An 18713-nucleotide genomic window follows, 5' to 3' on the forward strand; every position below is an offset into this window, starting at 1 on the left:
TTGGCTACAACTTCTGATATAAAGACTAATAGGAACTGTCTTTTTGCTCATCTTTTATCATGTCTGCAGTACTTCACACTTTGCATCCCCATGCTCCTCCTTGCCTCCACTCGCAGACATGTCTCTGTGTGGCACAGGAGGATTTAACAAGCCTCAACATTCTGTTGTGCCTTGACTATCTCCAGGGATAAGAGCTGCTTAATTGTTATTACTGGAGCTGTACTATGCAACATAAACATAGGAATAGACTACACACATCAGATAAATATACATACACATGTGTGGGGGGGGATCTGGACTTTTTAATGAGATTTTATGTGTTAACTGAGCTGTAATGCAGATAAGAGTGCAGAAATAATGGCTGGGTCAGGTTTTCTGTTGCTTTTAATATTGCACTGATGGCTTGTTTGTGGGTGGTGAGCCTACAGTGCATGGCAACTCCAATGTTCCTTTGAAAAAATAAAAAATAAACACATTTTCAGGCATCCTGGCTGGCTGACTTGACAGTTTGCATTTTTATGTGATTCTTTACCGATTTCTGAGTCCTCACAATCAGTCAATTCAAATTAGGTATTTTTCTAAGTGTGACATTATACTCAATCCTTCACTTCTCATTCCCTTCCACACGCTCATCATTGGTGTACGGCTGTTGAAAGTCCAGGTTAACAGCTATATCATGTAAAAAAGGACAAACAAGGATGATTATTTATTTATTATTTTTATTTTTTTGTGGAACAAGCACATTGACAGAATGTCTGAGGCATTCTAGCGGAATTGCTTGACCATCTGGCTTTTTAGTTGTCAGATGTGGGGTCAGCTCTCAGGTGACCTGTCCTTGGTGGAGCATTAAATGCCCTTTGTCCCACTCTTTTTGCATAGGGATGTTGAAGTAACGGTTTTAACATGGTTTTTGCTCAGTGGCTTCCCCTACAGTTGGGAGGGGTAATTTGCTATTTACTGTAGATGTGGTGAATTGACGGTGGTACTTGTGCATTTTCAGAAACTACACATTTATAAAAGCTGTGAATTGCTATATTAGAGTATACAGTCTTGTAGTATATATTATTTAAATTAAAAAAATTAATTAATTTAGGAGAAAAGGATAAAATGGAAGCGATGCCTGCGTTACTTCCGGATTATCATAATTTTAAATTACAGTGTTATAAATCAAGCTATTTTACCTAGAAAGGGGCACCACGTCACTTTTTAGATGTATAAAACTTCAGGACAAAGTGACGACAAACCTTTTATCCTCAGTCTCGTAATTTGAAGGTTGCTACATGAGTTCTAGACGACCAGAGATTTTTTTTCCCCTGGAACCCAAACACACACAACAATGCAGGTAGTGAATTTTCTGGGAAATGTAATGATCCAACATGGGGAATCTACAGGGAAGCAATACAGAACAAAAACACTAAATAAACAAAGGACAGACGAACATTGGCAAAGGAAACTGACTTGTGATTTTAAGGTGGGATGAGCTTGTAGTGACAATTCCTATACCTGGGCATTCCTGTTCTTGTTAATTTGAACCCAAATATGCACCAATCTTTAATTTTAGTAGACCGCAATGTTGGATTTGCGTGTCTTGAACACGATTGAGGCAGGCAGGTCGAGCTTCCGGGTGTTCGGCCGGCCCGGTCCGCACGGGGAACAGGTGGTTTTGGCGGAAAGGAGGAAGAAAAAGATTTCAGATAACGAGACCATTTTCCTGCTTTCACGCGCCTACCCTCTTTAATCCCTGTAACGAATGTTTCAATTGGATGTGTTTGTTGAGAACACTGTAATATTTGCAATGTGGCATTTGTGTGGTGTTGAGTGAAACATTTCATCCGGTTCAGTTGACAAATGGATTTGACATCAGACATGTAAAGTTCTCACAATATTATATCATATTCAAGTCCAGATTGAAGATTGGGGTTAGTTAATCCAGAGTTTCAGTGCATTTCCGTCACCTTTGGGGGTTGCGAGTACCCCGTCCATTGTCCCAACCCAGCTGGGCAGGTGTCATGGCACACAGCAGGAAGGAGACGTCTTTGTTGGTGAGCCTCTTCGGGCTGGCTGGTGGTGGAAGTTAATTAATTTAGCGTTCTGGTGCGAAACCACGTCTGTCTCAGTTTTGATGCGCCTTGTGCTGGTAATTCATTTATCGTCCGCGTTCGAAACCAGGTGTCTGTGTCTTTGATGCTCTTGGTTTGTAATTCGCTTAGCATCTGTGGGGGAAATTTAATCTGCTACGTGGTGGTCCACCTAGGTGGGTATGCGGAACAGCACGAGACTTGGGGTGCTGGGTGTAATCTTTAATGGCGTGTCTGTTACAGTCTTCTTTTTTTCCTTTCGGCTTGTCCTGTTAGGGGTCGCCACAGCGTACCATCCTTTTCCTGCATCCTCCTCCCTTACATCAACCGTCCTCATGTCTTCCCTCACGACATCCATCTCAACCTTCTCTTTGGTCTTCCTCTTCCACTCTTGCCTGGCAGCTCCATCCTCATCATCCTTCTACCAATATACTCACTATTTCTACTATGGACGTGTCCAAACCATCGAAGTCTGCTCTCTCTAACTTTGTCTCTGAAACATCTAACCTTGGCTGTCCCTCTGATGAGCTCATTTTTTATTTTATCCAACCTGGTCACTCCTAGAGCGAACCTCAACATTTTCATTTCCGCCACCGCCAGCTCTGCTTCCTTTTGTCTTTTCAGTGCCACTGTCTCTAAACCGTACATCTTGGCTGGCCTCACCACTGTCTTATAAACTTTTCCTTTCATCCTAGCAGGGACTCTTCTGTCACATAACACACCTGACACCTTCCTCCACCCGTTCCAACCTGCTTGGACCTGTTTCGTCACTTCCTTACCACACTCACCATTGCTCTGGAATGTTGACCTCAAGTATTTAAAGTCCTCCACCCTTGCTTTCTCTTCTCCCTGTAGCCTCACTCTTCCACCTCCACCCCTCTCATTCATGCACATATATTCTGTCCTACTTTGGCTAATGTTCATTCCTCTCCTCTCCAGTGCATGCCTCCATTTTTCTAACTGTTCCTCCAGCTGCTCCTGCTTTCACTGCAGATCACAATGTCATCTGCAAACATCATGGTCCACGGGGATTCCAGTCTAACCTCATCTGTCAGCCTATCCATCACCACAGTAAACAGGAAGGGGCTCAGGGCTGATCCCTGATGCAGTCCCACCTCCACCTTAAATTCCTCTGTCACACCTACAGCACACCTCACCACTGTTCTGCTGCCCTCGTACATGTCCTGTATTATTCTAACATACTTCTCAGCCACTCCAGACCTCTGCATGCCGTACCACAGTTCCTCTCTGGGTACTCTGTCATAGGCGTTCTCTCGATCAGGGGTGGGCAAACTATGGCCCACCATTTTGGGAAACGAGTAAGTCTGGTTACTCTACTTTCCCCAGTAGAGTAACCAGACTGCAGTTACTTTTGAGTCATTGATGTTCCTCAGCAAGTCGTGATTTGGTACTGATGACTCGAAAGCTCACGCTCTAGCCAATCATTGGGATTTGATCACTCACAAAGACTGCTGATTTCTAAATAAGGGATTGGGACGTGATTGTTGAGTCTACAATGAACAGTGACGGTGCAATACCATAAAGGTGCAAAGAAATGCACGATTTCAGTATCGCCACACTATTTTTGATATTTTCCTTTGTAAAAAGTGTATTTGATTGTTCTTACTTTTTTATTTTCGCAAATAATACAGTTTTACTGGCGTGTTAAGTGCGCAATGCATTGTGGGTCATACCCAAGTGTGCAGTCATAAATCGGTCATGGAGGTTAACGACTGTCTCACTGAAGGACTTACAATACTTATCTGAAATATTTGCAATGAAAAGTGAGAACTCCATTGTAATGCGGACTGTGAGATGGTTTAATGTGTTGCACGGCTGACATTACGTAAGTAAGTGCTTCTCCCCCCGTCAATCACCCACAGCTTAGCGAGTTAAACAGTTGCATAATCTTGTCAACTTTTCTCGCTCTTCGCAACAAAATTACGATGGTGGGAGCAATGGTGTGTGTGTGTGTGTGCGCGCGCGCGTGTATGTGTGATTGTATGCCCCCTATATCAAACCGCCACTCACGTGGGTAGCCCTCCCTCCGCCTTCGGGTTGGGTTACGGGTCCTGACTGTTGTTTGTGGCTATGCACCAAACAGCAGTTCAGAATACCCACCATTTTTGGAGTCCTTGGTGGGGGTGCTGGAGAGCGCTCCCGCTGGGGACTTCATTGTTCTGGTGGAGGACTTCAATGCTCATGTGGGCAATGACGGTGAGACCTGGAAGGGCGTGATTGGGAGGAACGGACCCCCAATTAGAACCCGAGCGGTGTTCTGTTATTGGACTTCTGTGCTTATCATGGATTGTCCATAAAGAACACCATGTTCAAGCATAAGGGTGTGCACACGTGCACTTGGCACCAGGACACCCGAGGTCGCAGTTCGATGATCGACTTTGTGGTCGTGTCACCGGACTTGCGGCCGCATGTCTTAGACACTCAGGTGAAGAGAGGGGCGGAGCTGTCAACTAATCACCGCCTGGTGATGAGTTGGCTCCGATGGTGGGGGAAGACGTGGCAGGCTCAAACGTATTGTGAGGGTCTGCTGGGAACGTCTGGCAGAATCCTCTGTCAGAAGGAGTTTCAACTCCCACCTCCGACAGAACTTTGCTCATGTTCCATTGAGTCCGAGTGACCATGTTCCGCGCCTCCATTGCTGAGGCGGCCAACCGGAGCTGTGGTCATAAGGTGGTCGTTGCCTGTAATGGCGGTAATCCCCAAACCCGTTGGTGGACACCAATGGTGAGGGATGCCGTCATGCTGAAGAACGAGCCCTATTGGGCCTTTTTGGCCTGTGGAAGCTGACCTGTACCGGCTGGCCAAGCGGATTGCAGCTTTGGTGGTCACTGAAGCAAAAACCTGGGTCTGGGAGGAGTTTGGTGAGGCAATGGAGAAAGACGTCCGGACGGCTTCGAGGAAATTCTGGTCCACCATCCGGCTTCTCAGGAGAGGGGAGCAGTGCACCACCAACACTGTGTATAGTGGTGATGGGCCGCTGCTGACCTCGAGTCGGGACGTTGTGAGTCGGTGGGGAGAATACTTTGAAGACCTCCTCAATTCCACCGACATGCCTTCCCATGAGGAAGCAGAGTCTGGGGTCTCTCCTATCTCTGGGGTTGAGGACACCGAGGTGGTTAAAAACCTCAGATGAAGGATATGATTGCCCATCCTGTTTTAAAGTAAAATAATACCATCCACCATCAGTTACAGTCAAAATTTTAAAGGTCCCATATTTTGGCTACTTAGACCGCCACAGAGTGAGTCTCTCACATGGGCATAGTATAAAAGTGTCAATATCATTTGAGAAAAACACCTTGGTTTTGTCGTGTGTCCAGAATAGGCCCCTCTGACAGCTACTTCTGTTTGACCCAGTTTTGTATCCGTTGTGTCCATATTTGGCTATGATTGTCCCCTTTCTTCTGATTGGTTGCCACTGTGTGGAAGACCCAATTATGAGAGCACACGTGTTTATGTTGACAGCGCTGGCTCGGGAGCGAAGAGGTAGGCGGAGATCTTTGCAAGTGACGTAGATAAGCTAGAGAAATTCAAATGACCTGATTTCAGGCCTCTCGGCAGGAAAACGTCTGGAACTCGGGAATGCGTGGATGATTTTAATTCATATTTCACATGTTTACTGAGGCACCAGAGAGCCAATATAACATCCCAAGTACTTTGGTTTGGTAAAATATGGGATGTTTAAATAATCTAGCGTCTAGAATGAGAAGTTAACAATCTACAGCTCTCCATCATGCCAAATAGCAAAAACAAATGGGTATTCACAACACCAGTAATTGTTTGCTTTAAAGGAGACATTATGCATTTAACCACAATTTTAAACATTCCCCATGTTTAATTCTATATTTACTAACATATCTGAGTCATGCTTTTGTAAAAAAATACCACATAGTCTAGAATTATAGACACATTTTGACAACATATTTCTTGCCATAGTAATATAAGCTTTGTTTTTTAGTTTATATATATATATATATGGCTTTAAAGTTCATAATTAATGTTCTGGCGCTGTAATGCACTTTTTGTAACAGTTAAGTGTCAACCAACTACATTACCACAGAAAAAAAAAATCACAATAAATAACTGCTATTATGCTTGCTCTGCTGTTGGTTTGGTAAATTAAGTGAAACTTAATTTGATCTAATTAAAAAATTAACAATTACTTCAATGAAGCAAACTACTCACAAATCAAAGATCTACAAGCTACACTTCAAAGGGGGAACAGTAGAAGACTGCAGTTGGTCTAGACTGAAGAAACCCCAAAAGGTTCAACTGTTTGCAGATATTTGTGAACCTAATTAAGATGCAGGCACTTAAATAAGCTCTACATTGATTTTGGCTCCCTCTATGTGGCCAGCCAAACAATAAAGTTTTCCTCAGCACTCACAGCAGGTGGAATTGTGATTTGGAAGGGCAACATCAGCTATATCAATCAACCAGAAGAAAAACACCAATTTCCAAGCAATTACAATTGTTGAGGATTAATGAATTTCTCCTGTTGAGTGTGAAGGACTAAGTAGACGAAATAATCAATTACGTCAACACTTTATTCACTAATAGTTATTATTCTTTTGCTGTAGAGCATGACATTGCACCAACCTAAGAATATCAAATGCATACTGTAACTTGAGTGGTGCTACAACTGCCATTTTCTTCCCCCTGGCAGGGTTCCAAGGTTGAATTATGCTAGAATTTTGCATGATATGAGTGAAATTGTTATTTTTAGATAAATAAATAAAACAAATTCTTCCATGAAACCTGCAGGCAACTGTTTAGTATCTTATCCCTTAATTATCAAGAAATTGGATTTGGTTTGGTTTTGTGACCTCCAAAATCCAACACAATCTGTTCTATGATGTTGGTCAACTCCAACTTGTTCTGATTTCAAAGTAACTGTAGCTTCATAATATATGTATGTGTATATGTATCTATGTGTGTGTGTGTGTGTGTGTGTGTGTGTAAAACATTCACCTTCTCTGCATACAGTACTGGTTGTTCAAGATAATTTATTTGAAGGTCATGCGAGAAGACCTCTCAAAGAGGCTCGCAAATAAAGACAGGAAAATGTTTTCCTCCCCTCCTTAAGAGCTGGCAATAGATATAAAGGGACACTGTCAGAAAATGAATGTGGCGGAGATGATGCCAGCGCATTTATCAATGCAGGGCTTTATGTGTGGGAGGCTTTTTGATGTGCTGCTATGGTTCCCTCTGCATTGGTCTTCTGTTGTGGTTGAAAGCCAGGAGCTTTGCCCAGCTGGGACATAACTATGGTATAGGCAAGTTGTCTTTTCCGCCTATCTTACCGTGACCAGAAAACAAGTGACCAACAGTGTGTGTGGAGAATAACAAAATATAATACAGTAATACTGTACTGAACTTCGGAAGTTCTTGTGAATGAAAATGGAAGTGCTTATGACGAGGGATGAGCATTTGCCCAAATGTTCTTGATTGATTAATTAGTGAAATTAATGACGGATTGATTAATCAAGAAATATTTTTTTAAATATTATTTTCATATCAACTTATTATCATTATTGTTACAGCCACTAATGGTTTAGTGGTTCACTCGCCTCACTTAAGTACCATTACAGAGGTCTGTATTGACAATCGGACATAGCTCAACTTCCCACAGTTGACGTCATGTTGTTGTTCTTTGCGTGACAAACTAGTTGGAATGGAATAAAAAATGCATTTGCCTGTTGCAGCCAAGTAGTGCGCTTAATTTACCTCAATTTCTTCTTCAAAAAAAAAAAACTTTCACAAAATTGATCATTTCTTAACATTCTGGTAATCGAATAATCGATTATTATGCCTAACTCGACTTGCGAGCTTAGTGGAAATTGTAAAAATGGGGGACTCGTTTACATTGTGGTCATGTTAATTGGCCGAAAACTAATGCTGTGTATACAAACCTATGTTCATGACACGAATCAGCACCGTGCTCTGGTTGCAAAACTGCCATCCCAAGTTGGCGCCTTTTCACCAGCCACAAGCGTGATCACTTTCCTCTGAATAATTTTTTCATTTCTTTCAAACATGCATAAATACGGTGGCGTGGAAGTGCCAAACAATACAAGAAATTGTGGAACACTTTTACATTTCAGAAAACAAATTAACAAAAGCCAAAACACTTTTACATTAAGAAGAATTGAGAATTAAAGGGAAAAGGTTGATATTTGCAAGGAAGCTTCCGGCTCCATTCAATGTTTTAACGTACCGAGCGAGGGATCTACCTTGCATACATTTTGCTCACAAGCTATGCTTTTGCATCGACAGGCACATTATACATTATGAATATAGTTTAGCATTGATGTTAAAAAACATTTGATGCTTTACGAGGCTACGCGGCGGCAAGGCTCGCAAACCCGGAAATGGATTTTCACCGTAGGGGAAAGCTTCTGTGCATTTTGATTAGATATAAACTGGGACGTGAAGACGCTGTGCAACGGAGATTCTAATTTTGAATCGCGTCAAAACCAGTGGCCGACCAATCGGCCGCTCAAGGAAACAGTTGCCAAACCACGCACACTGCGCCATAGTTCAGTCGGGTTCGGCGGCGGTGCTCGGGGTGCGCCAGCTTTAACCACCACAATCCTAACCTTAACTCATCCTAAACTGCCTTAACCCCAACCCTAGTCCTAAACCTAACCATCATAAACGTCTTTGTTTTTTTTTTTTTTTTTATTATATTTGGGAGGGACATCTTGTTACAGCTGCGTAGCCTAGCCTTCCCGCGATGCAGGAGCCAATCATGTTGAAGCAGGGCGGATCTGGCCGAGAAAGGGTGTGGGATTTCTAAGAATGTCTGTGAAATGGGACGTTCCCTTTCCGGGTGTTTAGTCTTTTGCAATTTGTTTTTTCTTTTGTAAGAGTCTTTCTGCTTTTGTTAATGTGTTTTCTGAAATGTAAAAGTGTTTCGTTTTTTTCTGAAATTTATATTGTTTTGCACTTCCAAGCCACCGTACATAAATGACAAGTTTTTTTAAGATCAACAGTTTCCAGGTATTTAAATCTGGAAAGACTACGGCACTTAAATAGCATTATTTATAACTGAACAACAATATTTTTAGGTGAAATAGATAGACTCCAAATAGAGACTTAATATTTAATTTGACATCCTTTTGGAGAGCCCGTCTGAAATTCTTGCCCAGGATCTCTGTTACTAATCTGTCCATCTTTCATCTTGATCTCAAAGTCAGTGTTGCCATCTTCTCAGATTCTACTCACACCTTCCTGTCTATTCCTGTCCTTTCGCCTGCATGTGCCGTCTTTGTGTGTGTGTGTGTGTCACTTCTGCGATGACTACACCATGTCTTCTGTCGACATGCTTTCACACGGTGGCCTTTGATGCCATATTTGAAGTGCATAATCTCTGTGTCTTCTTTGTTCCGTTCATGTGCATTTGACGGGACGGCGTCCGGCTCTCCCCTGAGTTTTGATGACACTGTTGCTTGACTTAGCTGCGTTTATCGTCTTTTCAAGACTTTGTAGCTTAGTTTTTAATTCTGTCAAACGTAATCTGTGTATGCCACATGTATTGCGAATGGCTTACAACTCTCTGGCGGTCCCTTGAAGACCATAGCTATAAACTGACCATCTTCCAACGTCTCACCTGCATTCCGCTGTGCTGTGAAGGCGGTCTCTGCTCTGATGATATAGTCCATTATACTTTCGTCATTTGGTTGATTATTCCTTCCTGGGGTTATACACCCTAAACATCTTCAAAGACTTTCTTCCATCGTCCAATCATCCAAATACAATGTTAAATTTCCTTCCATTACTTTGATAAAAGTTGTTTGTCTCATCAGTCCACAAAGCGCTGTTTTTTACTTTTGTTCATGAAGTTGTCTGCAAATAGTTGATTGTGATACCTTCACTCTTGCCCTGTAGAGTGTGCAAAAGATTTGGGGCCTTGTTTTACATCGCTTAGAGTGCTTCTGTCATCAACTGCCAATGTTTCCGTAGATGTACATGTTCAATAACTGTATAGTTGTACAAGTTATGGCCAATGAATGTGCAATCCCTTCAAATAAATTTTCCATCTTGCATCAGCTTCACAATTGCTTGATTTTCAACCATGGACAGCTGTCTAGTTTTCATGTTGGTTACACCTCTAACTATAAATGTACTCATCACAGATAAAACGGGACCTGACACTAAGCTTAAACATTCAGCGTAATTTATTGTTTGAATAAACAATATGTAATAGGACACACCTCGACAACATGTTCCTTTACTTTTGCTCAGTTTAAACACAAGGTGGTATCTTCTAAAATGTTTATATGATGTAGATGTAAATACAATAAATAAGATGAAATGTTTCTCGTCTCATACTCATATTTTAAAGTAAACCCACATTTTTTTTGTCTACAGCAAAAATAATGAATTGGCCTCACTGTTCCAATACTTTTGGAGGGCAGTATCCTTCATTGTCTTCACTTTTAACTCTGTCGACTGAAGTTTTGATTAAATCACTTGTTTGGAGTTTTTCATAGGTCTTTGCATGTTCTTTACTCCCTTTGATTGTCATAAGAAATACAAATGTGTTTTATGGAACAGTTTGGTCTTTACGTTTGAATTTTTCTGTGTTTAGTATCACCATCATCATGAAGGTCTGGAGAGTCTTTGAGATAGGACAATTTTGTATTTATCATAAGAGTGTTAGTGATTCAGTTTATGTGATAAGACCGAACCTTGGCAGTGCTGCTCCAGTACAAGGTAATGCATTACTGAAGTATGTAGCTACCCCTAGGTATTTTAATATGATATTCTAATAGATACGCTCATCCTCTTTTGAGAATTGAGCAGGAAAAATCCACCAGAACTTTACCTGCTATGCATTACTGAAGTAAGCCAGCTGTGAGTTTAGTCTCACAAATCATGGCTGGGGTCAAATTAGGTTTAAGGTTTAAGGGTTATTCGTATCTACCACACAACGCGGAAGGAATGAGTTCCTGGTACAGCGATTACACTGACACACATGTCAGAGCTTGGCACCCAAAATGGAGGAACTGGATTAAACTGCATTGGCAAGACTGATGAGAGGAAAATTTCATAAAAAAAAAAAAAAATACAATTAGCTGATAGAAGCCTTGATCAGCGTGTTTTTGTGCAAAAAGGAATCCACGTGATCGGGTACAACCCTGGCTACAAGTTTGCACATGTGCAGTAAGTCAAAATGGCAGCGGAAGTAAACAAAGCATTGCAGCGCTTGTCAGAATAAAATAAGTTTTCATACGAATGTGAAAATTGTCATTCGGGATAATCTTTTTTTCAAGTGGACTCGCTCATTCGTTTGTAGCTCTAGTATAAACTATGTGTACTGTATATACGCTATATGGGGGGGGGTCATTCATGGCTCGGTATTGTTGATGGCTGTTTGCTGAGATAGTGTCATTTACACTACCTAAAATTAATAGTCAACTGTCGAAACATTTAGTTCTGTTTTGCATTAATACAAAGTAATCCTTAAAAGTGTCCACTTAAATGTTTCAGGCAAGAATGGTCAGGACTCGAATTGGCCTCAACTAATTTCTTGTCTCAATATAACTGAGTCTGAGCCCGTTAAGCCGTTGTTTCTTGTCACTCACGCTATATAGTACACCGCTCACAAATAAACCACCCTGGATGCACCACAGGGATTTAGAAAGTATATTACAGCACAGCAAAATCATTTGGCTGACTGACTGTAGCCAACACAGATATCCAAATTTAGTCTGACACCAATTCCAAATGCCTGCTTTTTGCATGTTTCTCCTCTTTGAAACTGCTCACTGCTGGGTTGACAGTCTGCATCCAGCTGTTTGAGACAGGATATGACTATCTTAAGCAGTGCATAGCAAATCAAGAACCCACCCCCTAAAGTAAACTGCATATTATGTCTATGGCAACAACAAAAATATGTTGAAAGACTGCCAATTGCCAATTTGGTTTCTCTGCATTAATGAAAGACAGAACTCCAGCATGACTGAAGCCAGCACCACACTTGTATCTATCTATATGTCTTTGTGTTGAAAACTCATGTGTGCAGTCCTCCCCCTCATCTTCTCCCCCTTTCAGTTCCATCATAATCTGCTCTTGTGGGTCTCAGCCCATGGTGTCTTAAACTACTTTTGTCTCCATCAGCTGCTGAGGCTGAATACAGGGAGGTATAGAGCGATTAAAAGCGTCTTTGCTGGCCCCCTCAAGGAATCCCACATTCGTCTCTGCCTCTAGCTCCTGTTGTCTTTGATCCAGTATGGGTTCCAAGTCATTTCGGTCCCACTCTATGCTAGGGGGTTTACTACACATGCTTGTCTATATTTTCAGGGCCAGTGTTGACACTGCTGTTGAATTTATCCCTTTTGATTCCTTCAACTAAAATAAAAGCCTGACCTGTTTTCAGTTTCAAAGTGGTGGGGCGAACATGCGTTGGGAAGTGATGTACTCCGGAGGTACAGACGGTAGACTTTCCTAAATAATAAGTAGTCGTATTTTGAGATTTGATTCTCATCACAGACAGTCTATCACCCTCTGCCTTCTTATGTGAAAGCTGCATACCGTCCCTACAGTTCTTCAACTTGGAATGCAGAGCATGGATAAATCAGTGGAATTCGTCATATGCACTGTACTCCATGATGTAATGGATGTGATGACCAAGTTCAGGGCAATGTCTGCCACCTCACATTTGCTGTTTGCAATGAATGGCTGTGGTTGCTTATAATAATACATAATCAGGTAAAAAGTAGTCGTCTACGTGAACTTGAAGTGTCGTGGGTAAACCCCACTCACCTGTCCAATTAAAGGTATACAATTAGTCCCCCCTTTTTTTGGCCTGTCTAATGCAGCCTCCTAAATTAAAACCAGAAATACCTAGTATATCGAGACTTGCAATGCATTTTCAGCCACATTTTGTTGTCTTCCACAAAATAATGAGGAGAAATATAATTTATTTAACATGTTACATACATATACAGTTGAAAACATACACACAAACAGTCTGTCAAATATGACCTATGGACATGCGCGAAACATGGCAGCATGTGGGGATTGTTTAAAACTTTTGTCCTGCTCTTCTTAGTATTTGCAGTGCCCATCTTAATGTGCACGGCGGCTGTGTGCAATATTATCTCCACTTTAAAAACACAATGTACAATACATCTTACACAATGTTCCTTATTTTTTTAACTTGATGTGGTTAGTAAATAAAAATAATCCCACCCACCTGATTTCTTTCGATAATGTTTGTTCTTTTCATAATATTGTAAACTATAATTATCTGCTATAACCAGGGAATTTCCGTGGTGGGAACACTAAATTCTATGATAATATTTGTCAAGCTCCTCAAATTTTGCTATGCAATATTCCCACATGGAAGTGATAGAATCGTCTACCCAGAGGTTTTCACTGGAATTCACTCAAATGACCAGGGATCTTTCCGTTTTCTTCCTTTTATTTGTGTGCAGTTTTAGGACATTTCAACAAGCCATTAGCCTTCAGCCTCAAGCCTTTAGCCTCTAGCCTCTCGGTGAAAAACCTTCAATCGATGACTGGGGTTGGTATCTGTACACAGTGACAAAATAATTACATAGATGTGTAAGTTATGAGTTTGTACTTCCAGAAATGGTTGCGAAAACATCTTAGTTTCTGGTTTATCTAATAACAGCCGTTTGTGGTGTGGTTTTTAATGAACTCCCCTGCTGTTTTGTATTGCTTTGGGAAAGAAAGGGGGTGGGGGGGGGACGGGATATGAATATTGTCATCGGACACTGACGATATGTTAAAATATAGCACACCATGATGGCTGAAGTACCCACATCAAAGAGTGACGCATGTGAATCATCTTTTCTAATGAAGTCTTGAGTAAAGAAATTCTCCTGGGCCATTTGTGTACAGTGTTACTCATGATTCATTTATTTATTATTATTTTTTAAATTTATTTATTTTGTTTTGTTTTTTTGCTTTGTGTTTTGAGCCAAGATTTCAATTACAAACAAGCTTCAGATATGTTGCTGCTTGAGTGAAGTGGAAAAAATAGGAGCATAATAATGACTGACTCGGGACTTCTGACATCACTTACTTGGCCGCGTCGCTATACAACCAGCTTATTTCTTTACTTTGTATTTTATTGCTTTATTCTATTTTTATATTCATATTTTACAATATAGTGTTAAATTTCTTGAGGTGCTCACGACCCGCAGCACCTCAACGTGAGAATACAAAAAGACCAGTGCAACAAATACCACACTGGCTGATCTGATGAGCAACAATGTTGCTTAAACGTAAGTGTAATAGAGGATTTCTGCTCCATAGGTATGTAGAGTAGCCAAACATTGTCCTCAAGTAAGAGTACTGTTACACGTAATGTGACAAGTAAAAGTAAAAAGTAGTCCTCCCAAAAATTACTTGAGTAAGAGTAAAAAGTTCACAGTGAAATAATTACTCAAGTACTGAGTAAATAGCACAAACAATCATAATAAAAAAAATAAAATAAATCAACCACAAAAACATTGGCAATCTGCTGTTTTTTCTAGTTATAAGTGAGCTGAAATATCCACGTTTGGGCAGACAATACCAGACAAATACCACAATACATGAAAGCTGTTGTTTTTGTTTTGTAAGTAGCGTGCCGTTGCTTTCATGGTAACGACGACCTTCCCAACATGGTGGCCATTTAGGCACGACGATGAGCAGGGCAGCTTTATCTAGTGTGAATACCTATGTCCGGGAAGCCCAATGGAAGACGTGTGAGGTCATGTGACTTTCTTGTGTCATTTGATTGGTAAACTATGACTTAAATGTCACTAGCGCTTAAATTGATTTGAATGTATGCACTGTATAGCTTTGTTATAGTTGCGTGTTGAGCTTGTGAGATTATTAGGGTGCGTGTGGCAAAGACACTCAGATGGAAGTGGCCCCTTTTCAAATAAAAAAAAATTGTCACGTGTGGGGAAATAAATTGTCACGTGTGGGGAGTAGCTGGACCCAAGAGCAGGCGGAGACAGATGTAAAATGATGAACAGTTTATTGAGGAAAGGTTATGGAGGTGGCGTGGACAGCTGGCAGGCAGAGGACAGAACAGGCGGCTAGCTTGGTGGCAGGAATGACGTGGGTCAGGAACACAGGGGAGCACTGGGAACGAGGAGACACAAGAGTTAACAAGGGAACGAGGAGTTAAGTGGCTTACTTGAGTACGCTGGGCCGTGGTACCGCTAGGAGAGGGTGCAATACTTTGGCGAGGATTTCCTGGCAGGCAGGCTTAAATACCGGTGGTAATGAGGCTGATTGGAGACAGGTGCTGAAAACAGAGAGAGAGAGAGAGAGAGGACGCAAAGAGCCCTCCAGGCTACTATAGTGGAACTGCAGGGCAGTATATGACACATTTGCTGGTTTTAAAACTGTCTTTCTATTTTTTTTGGGGCCCCATAGCAAATAAAAAATTGTTATAGGGACGTCATGAAAATGACTTCTGAAACACGAGCCATCTTGTATTTACAGATCCAACAATATTGGCAGCAGTTTCATAGAACCTAATGGGTTTATGTAGAGAGAACCATTACATTTAAATTGAAATAACTGGGAATATGGTCAGACTAGAAGAGAAGGAAAATGAATTTGGGTCTAATCTTTGTGAAGAGCAGAGGATGTTATTTTGCTAGTAAGACCTCATAAGAATCAAATTTCCATCCATCCATCCATTTTCTGAGCCGCTTCTCCTCACAAGGGTCGCGGGAGTGCTGGAGCCTATCCCGGCTATCATCGGGCAGGAGGCGGGGTACACCCTGAACTGGTGCCAGCCAATCGCAGGGCACATATAAACGAACAACCATTCGCACTCACAATCACACCTACGGGTAATTTAGAGTCTTCAATTAACCTACCATGCATGTTTTTTGGGATGTGGGAGGAAACCGGAGTGCCCGGAGAAGACCCACGCAGGTGCGGGGAGAACATGCAAACTCCACACAAACTCCGTATTGAACCCCGGTCCTCAGAACTGTGAGCCAGACGCTCTAACCAGTCGGCTATCGTGCCGTCAAGAATCAAAATTCGCCTCAAGGATATTTATTAAATAATCAGTTAACATTATTTAAATCCCTATTTCCCAATAATGGATTTTATGGTCGAGGAGGAGGGATAATGTGTGCCAGTATACCTGTGTACAGTATGTGAGTGACTAAGAACTGTTGCCCAAGAGTTTGAGATTAATCAGTTTAGTGTGAAGAGAGCAAATTATATGCCCAGATCACTGCCTACTTTACTCTTTTGGGCTCCTGCTCGGCCAAATACTCGCATACACATTTTGAGTTTAATTTGAATATAAGCTATTCATTCACCCTTTGTGTTTGTCAAGTCGGCTCCATTGTAGGATTTCTCAACATGACACTTCATTTGTCTGTGGATTTACAGTATGCCATGACAGATAGTGAATAATAGTCAACGTTTCAGCAGTGATGTGATAAATCAGCGCTATTACACATGCACACACCTAAATGTTAATGTGCAGGGCTACTGCCCCCTCTGCATGCCCTATTTAATGCTACATGAATGGCCTTGCTAGTTAGTTCAGTGAAAGTAAGCTAAGCTTGTTTTGGCTGCTTTCGGAGTCTGGCCTTTACACTCCCCAAAGGCTCTGTGGCCATGTCTTCCTCACTCTGGCCTGGACAGTTGGACTATGTCCATGGGTTGATAGAAGTGAAACACACAAATATCTCCGCTTTTGGAATTTATTGACAGAAAATGTACTTCTTTTTTGGTTTGGATTTATTTAAAAAAAAAGCATGCACAGATTGCCTTTTGTCCACACCGGAGAATATAATATTACAAAGATCCATACCTGGGGCCTTATTTGGTGGGCCTACTCCTTCTTCCAATATTGGTCTCTGTATGGGACCCCCACTCCACATTCTTAGCTGTTGCCTGTGTCCGGGTCCTGTTGACAAGTCGTTTAACAACGTTGATTCTGACCGTGCTCTCCTGTTTGCCCAGCAGCCATCATTGTGTCCTGTCTGTTAATATCGAGGTCAGGCTAAGCTACTATGCAGCGGTTTCTAGGACACGTCACATATCTGGATTGCTGGAAAGTTGAAATCAAGCTGAAACTCCTGGGTAGAAAGGTGAGTTACGTGACATCCGCTAATTCCACTAAATGTGTCCTCGCGCCCTCTACAATTTCTGCGTTAACACAAAGGCTGCCTGATGGGTTCTTTCACTTTTTGATGCCCCCCAATTGGGCATGCAGTTGCGTGCAAGGAGTTGATGTCCATAAACGGATTCAACCTTTTTACAATGCTATTTGGCAATGCTTTCATGCAGGTTGAATTCTTTTCGCAACCTCATATGCAAACAGCTTGTGTCATGTGTCCATTATTGCGGATTTGCACATACTGTGTATTTGCACATAATACAGTAATCCCTCGTTTTTCACGGGGGTTACGATCCAGACCACACCGCAATAGAAATCCACGAAGTAGCAGGATCTCTTTGTAGACTCGCTGGTTGATCATCTGGCCCATATTGAAAGGCAAAGTCGGATGTTTGTAGTTTAGGTTTAACATGTATTTTTTTTGTGACACTAGTCCTGGAACGTTTTTGACACACCTTGTATGCCTACTGTATGCTGTCACGAATTCCCTCTTCCCTGAGCCGTCACCTTATTGAGGTCGAGGGTTTTGTGTGTCTGGGGCAGGGTCACCCGGGCGAACAGGTCCTAGATGAGGTACCAGTCAAAACACGGCTTAGCATGGTCCTTATGACAAATAAAATTATTGGACCTAGACAGACTGGTGTTTTTGTCTTATAATTTGAAGTACATAAATAACCTCTACTTGTTAATAGTAGTAGTTTTTTTTATAATCAGACTAATCATACTTTGGAATTTTGATTAATCCCGATTAATCACAGGCGCCAAATATATAAAGTCCCACTGGGGTTACTTTTGAAGCAAAATTCAGTATTTCCGCCAAGCAGACCAGTCAGAGTTTTCTCACTTATCTTTACACAGGCATACGCATTGACCTGATCACTGATCTTATAGCAACCTACACCACATTGCAGATATTCAACCGCTGTTAAGGTAAAGAAGCGTGTGTGGTCGAAATAAAAGTTGTGATTAATCCGAGTTAACATATGATTAATGACATATATATATATATATATTTTTTTTAAATTAATCATGAGTTAATGCTTTAACTGACAGCCCTAATATATCTATAGCTTTATATTTAAAAAAATGTGAAAGAACTTCCTGAGTAATTTTCTCTCCTGTGGTCATTTAATCATTACAGCATAGTAGCTTGGCTCTGAGTCTTGGCTCGACCGACAGGTGTAGGAGTGTGAGGAGAGCCTTAGTGGAGTTAATTTGGATTATTAGCCTTGTCACTGATTTGGAGGGACTTTCATTGTGGGTTTAATCTGCAGCACATCTTTACACCCCTCACCCCTTCACTCATGTTTTGACTTGCTGTTTTATGTTCTTCAATTGGTATTGGTGGGGAATTTACCCCTCACACGAACCAAAACTCATTTTACACAATGATACGAGAATCCTCAAATATGCTTTGTTAGTGCTTAATCAGGTTCAATTTAGCTCCATCTCCAACTCTCCTCAGTTGGGTCAATGTGTTATTTCTTTCTATT

The 18713-nt window shown here is 41.5% G+C and overlaps 1 protein-coding gene and 1 long non-coding RNA gene across 11 annotated transcripts in view; one reads left to right on the forward strand and one right to left on the reverse strand.

The window, feature by feature from the left end:
- arvcfb (ARVCF delta catenin family member b) overlaps positions 1–18713 on the forward strand; it is a 272320-nt gene that overhangs the window by 9830 nt on the left and 243777 nt on the right. The gene's annotated exons all lie outside the window — the stretch shown is intronic.
- LOC133474680 (uncharacterized) overlaps positions 14108–18713 on the reverse strand; it is a 31261-nt gene continuing 26655 nt past the window's right edge. The window contains exons 3-5 of the long non-coding RNA XR_009787591.1: positions 16912–17007; positions 15285–15372; positions 14108–15206 (exon numbers count right to left, since the gene is read on the reverse strand). This is a non-coding gene — a long non-coding RNA (uncharacterized LOC133474680). The remainder of the gene's footprint in view (positions 15207–15284; positions 15373–16911; positions 17008–18713) is intronic.

Source organism: Phyllopteryx taeniolatus, chromosome 3 (assembly GCF_024500385.1).
Source record: "Phyllopteryx taeniolatus isolate TA_2022b chromosome 3, UOR_Ptae_1.2, whole genome shotgun sequence".
Lineage (NCBI taxonomy): Eukaryota > Metazoa > Chordata > Actinopteri > Syngnathiformes > Syngnathidae > Phyllopteryx > Phyllopteryx taeniolatus.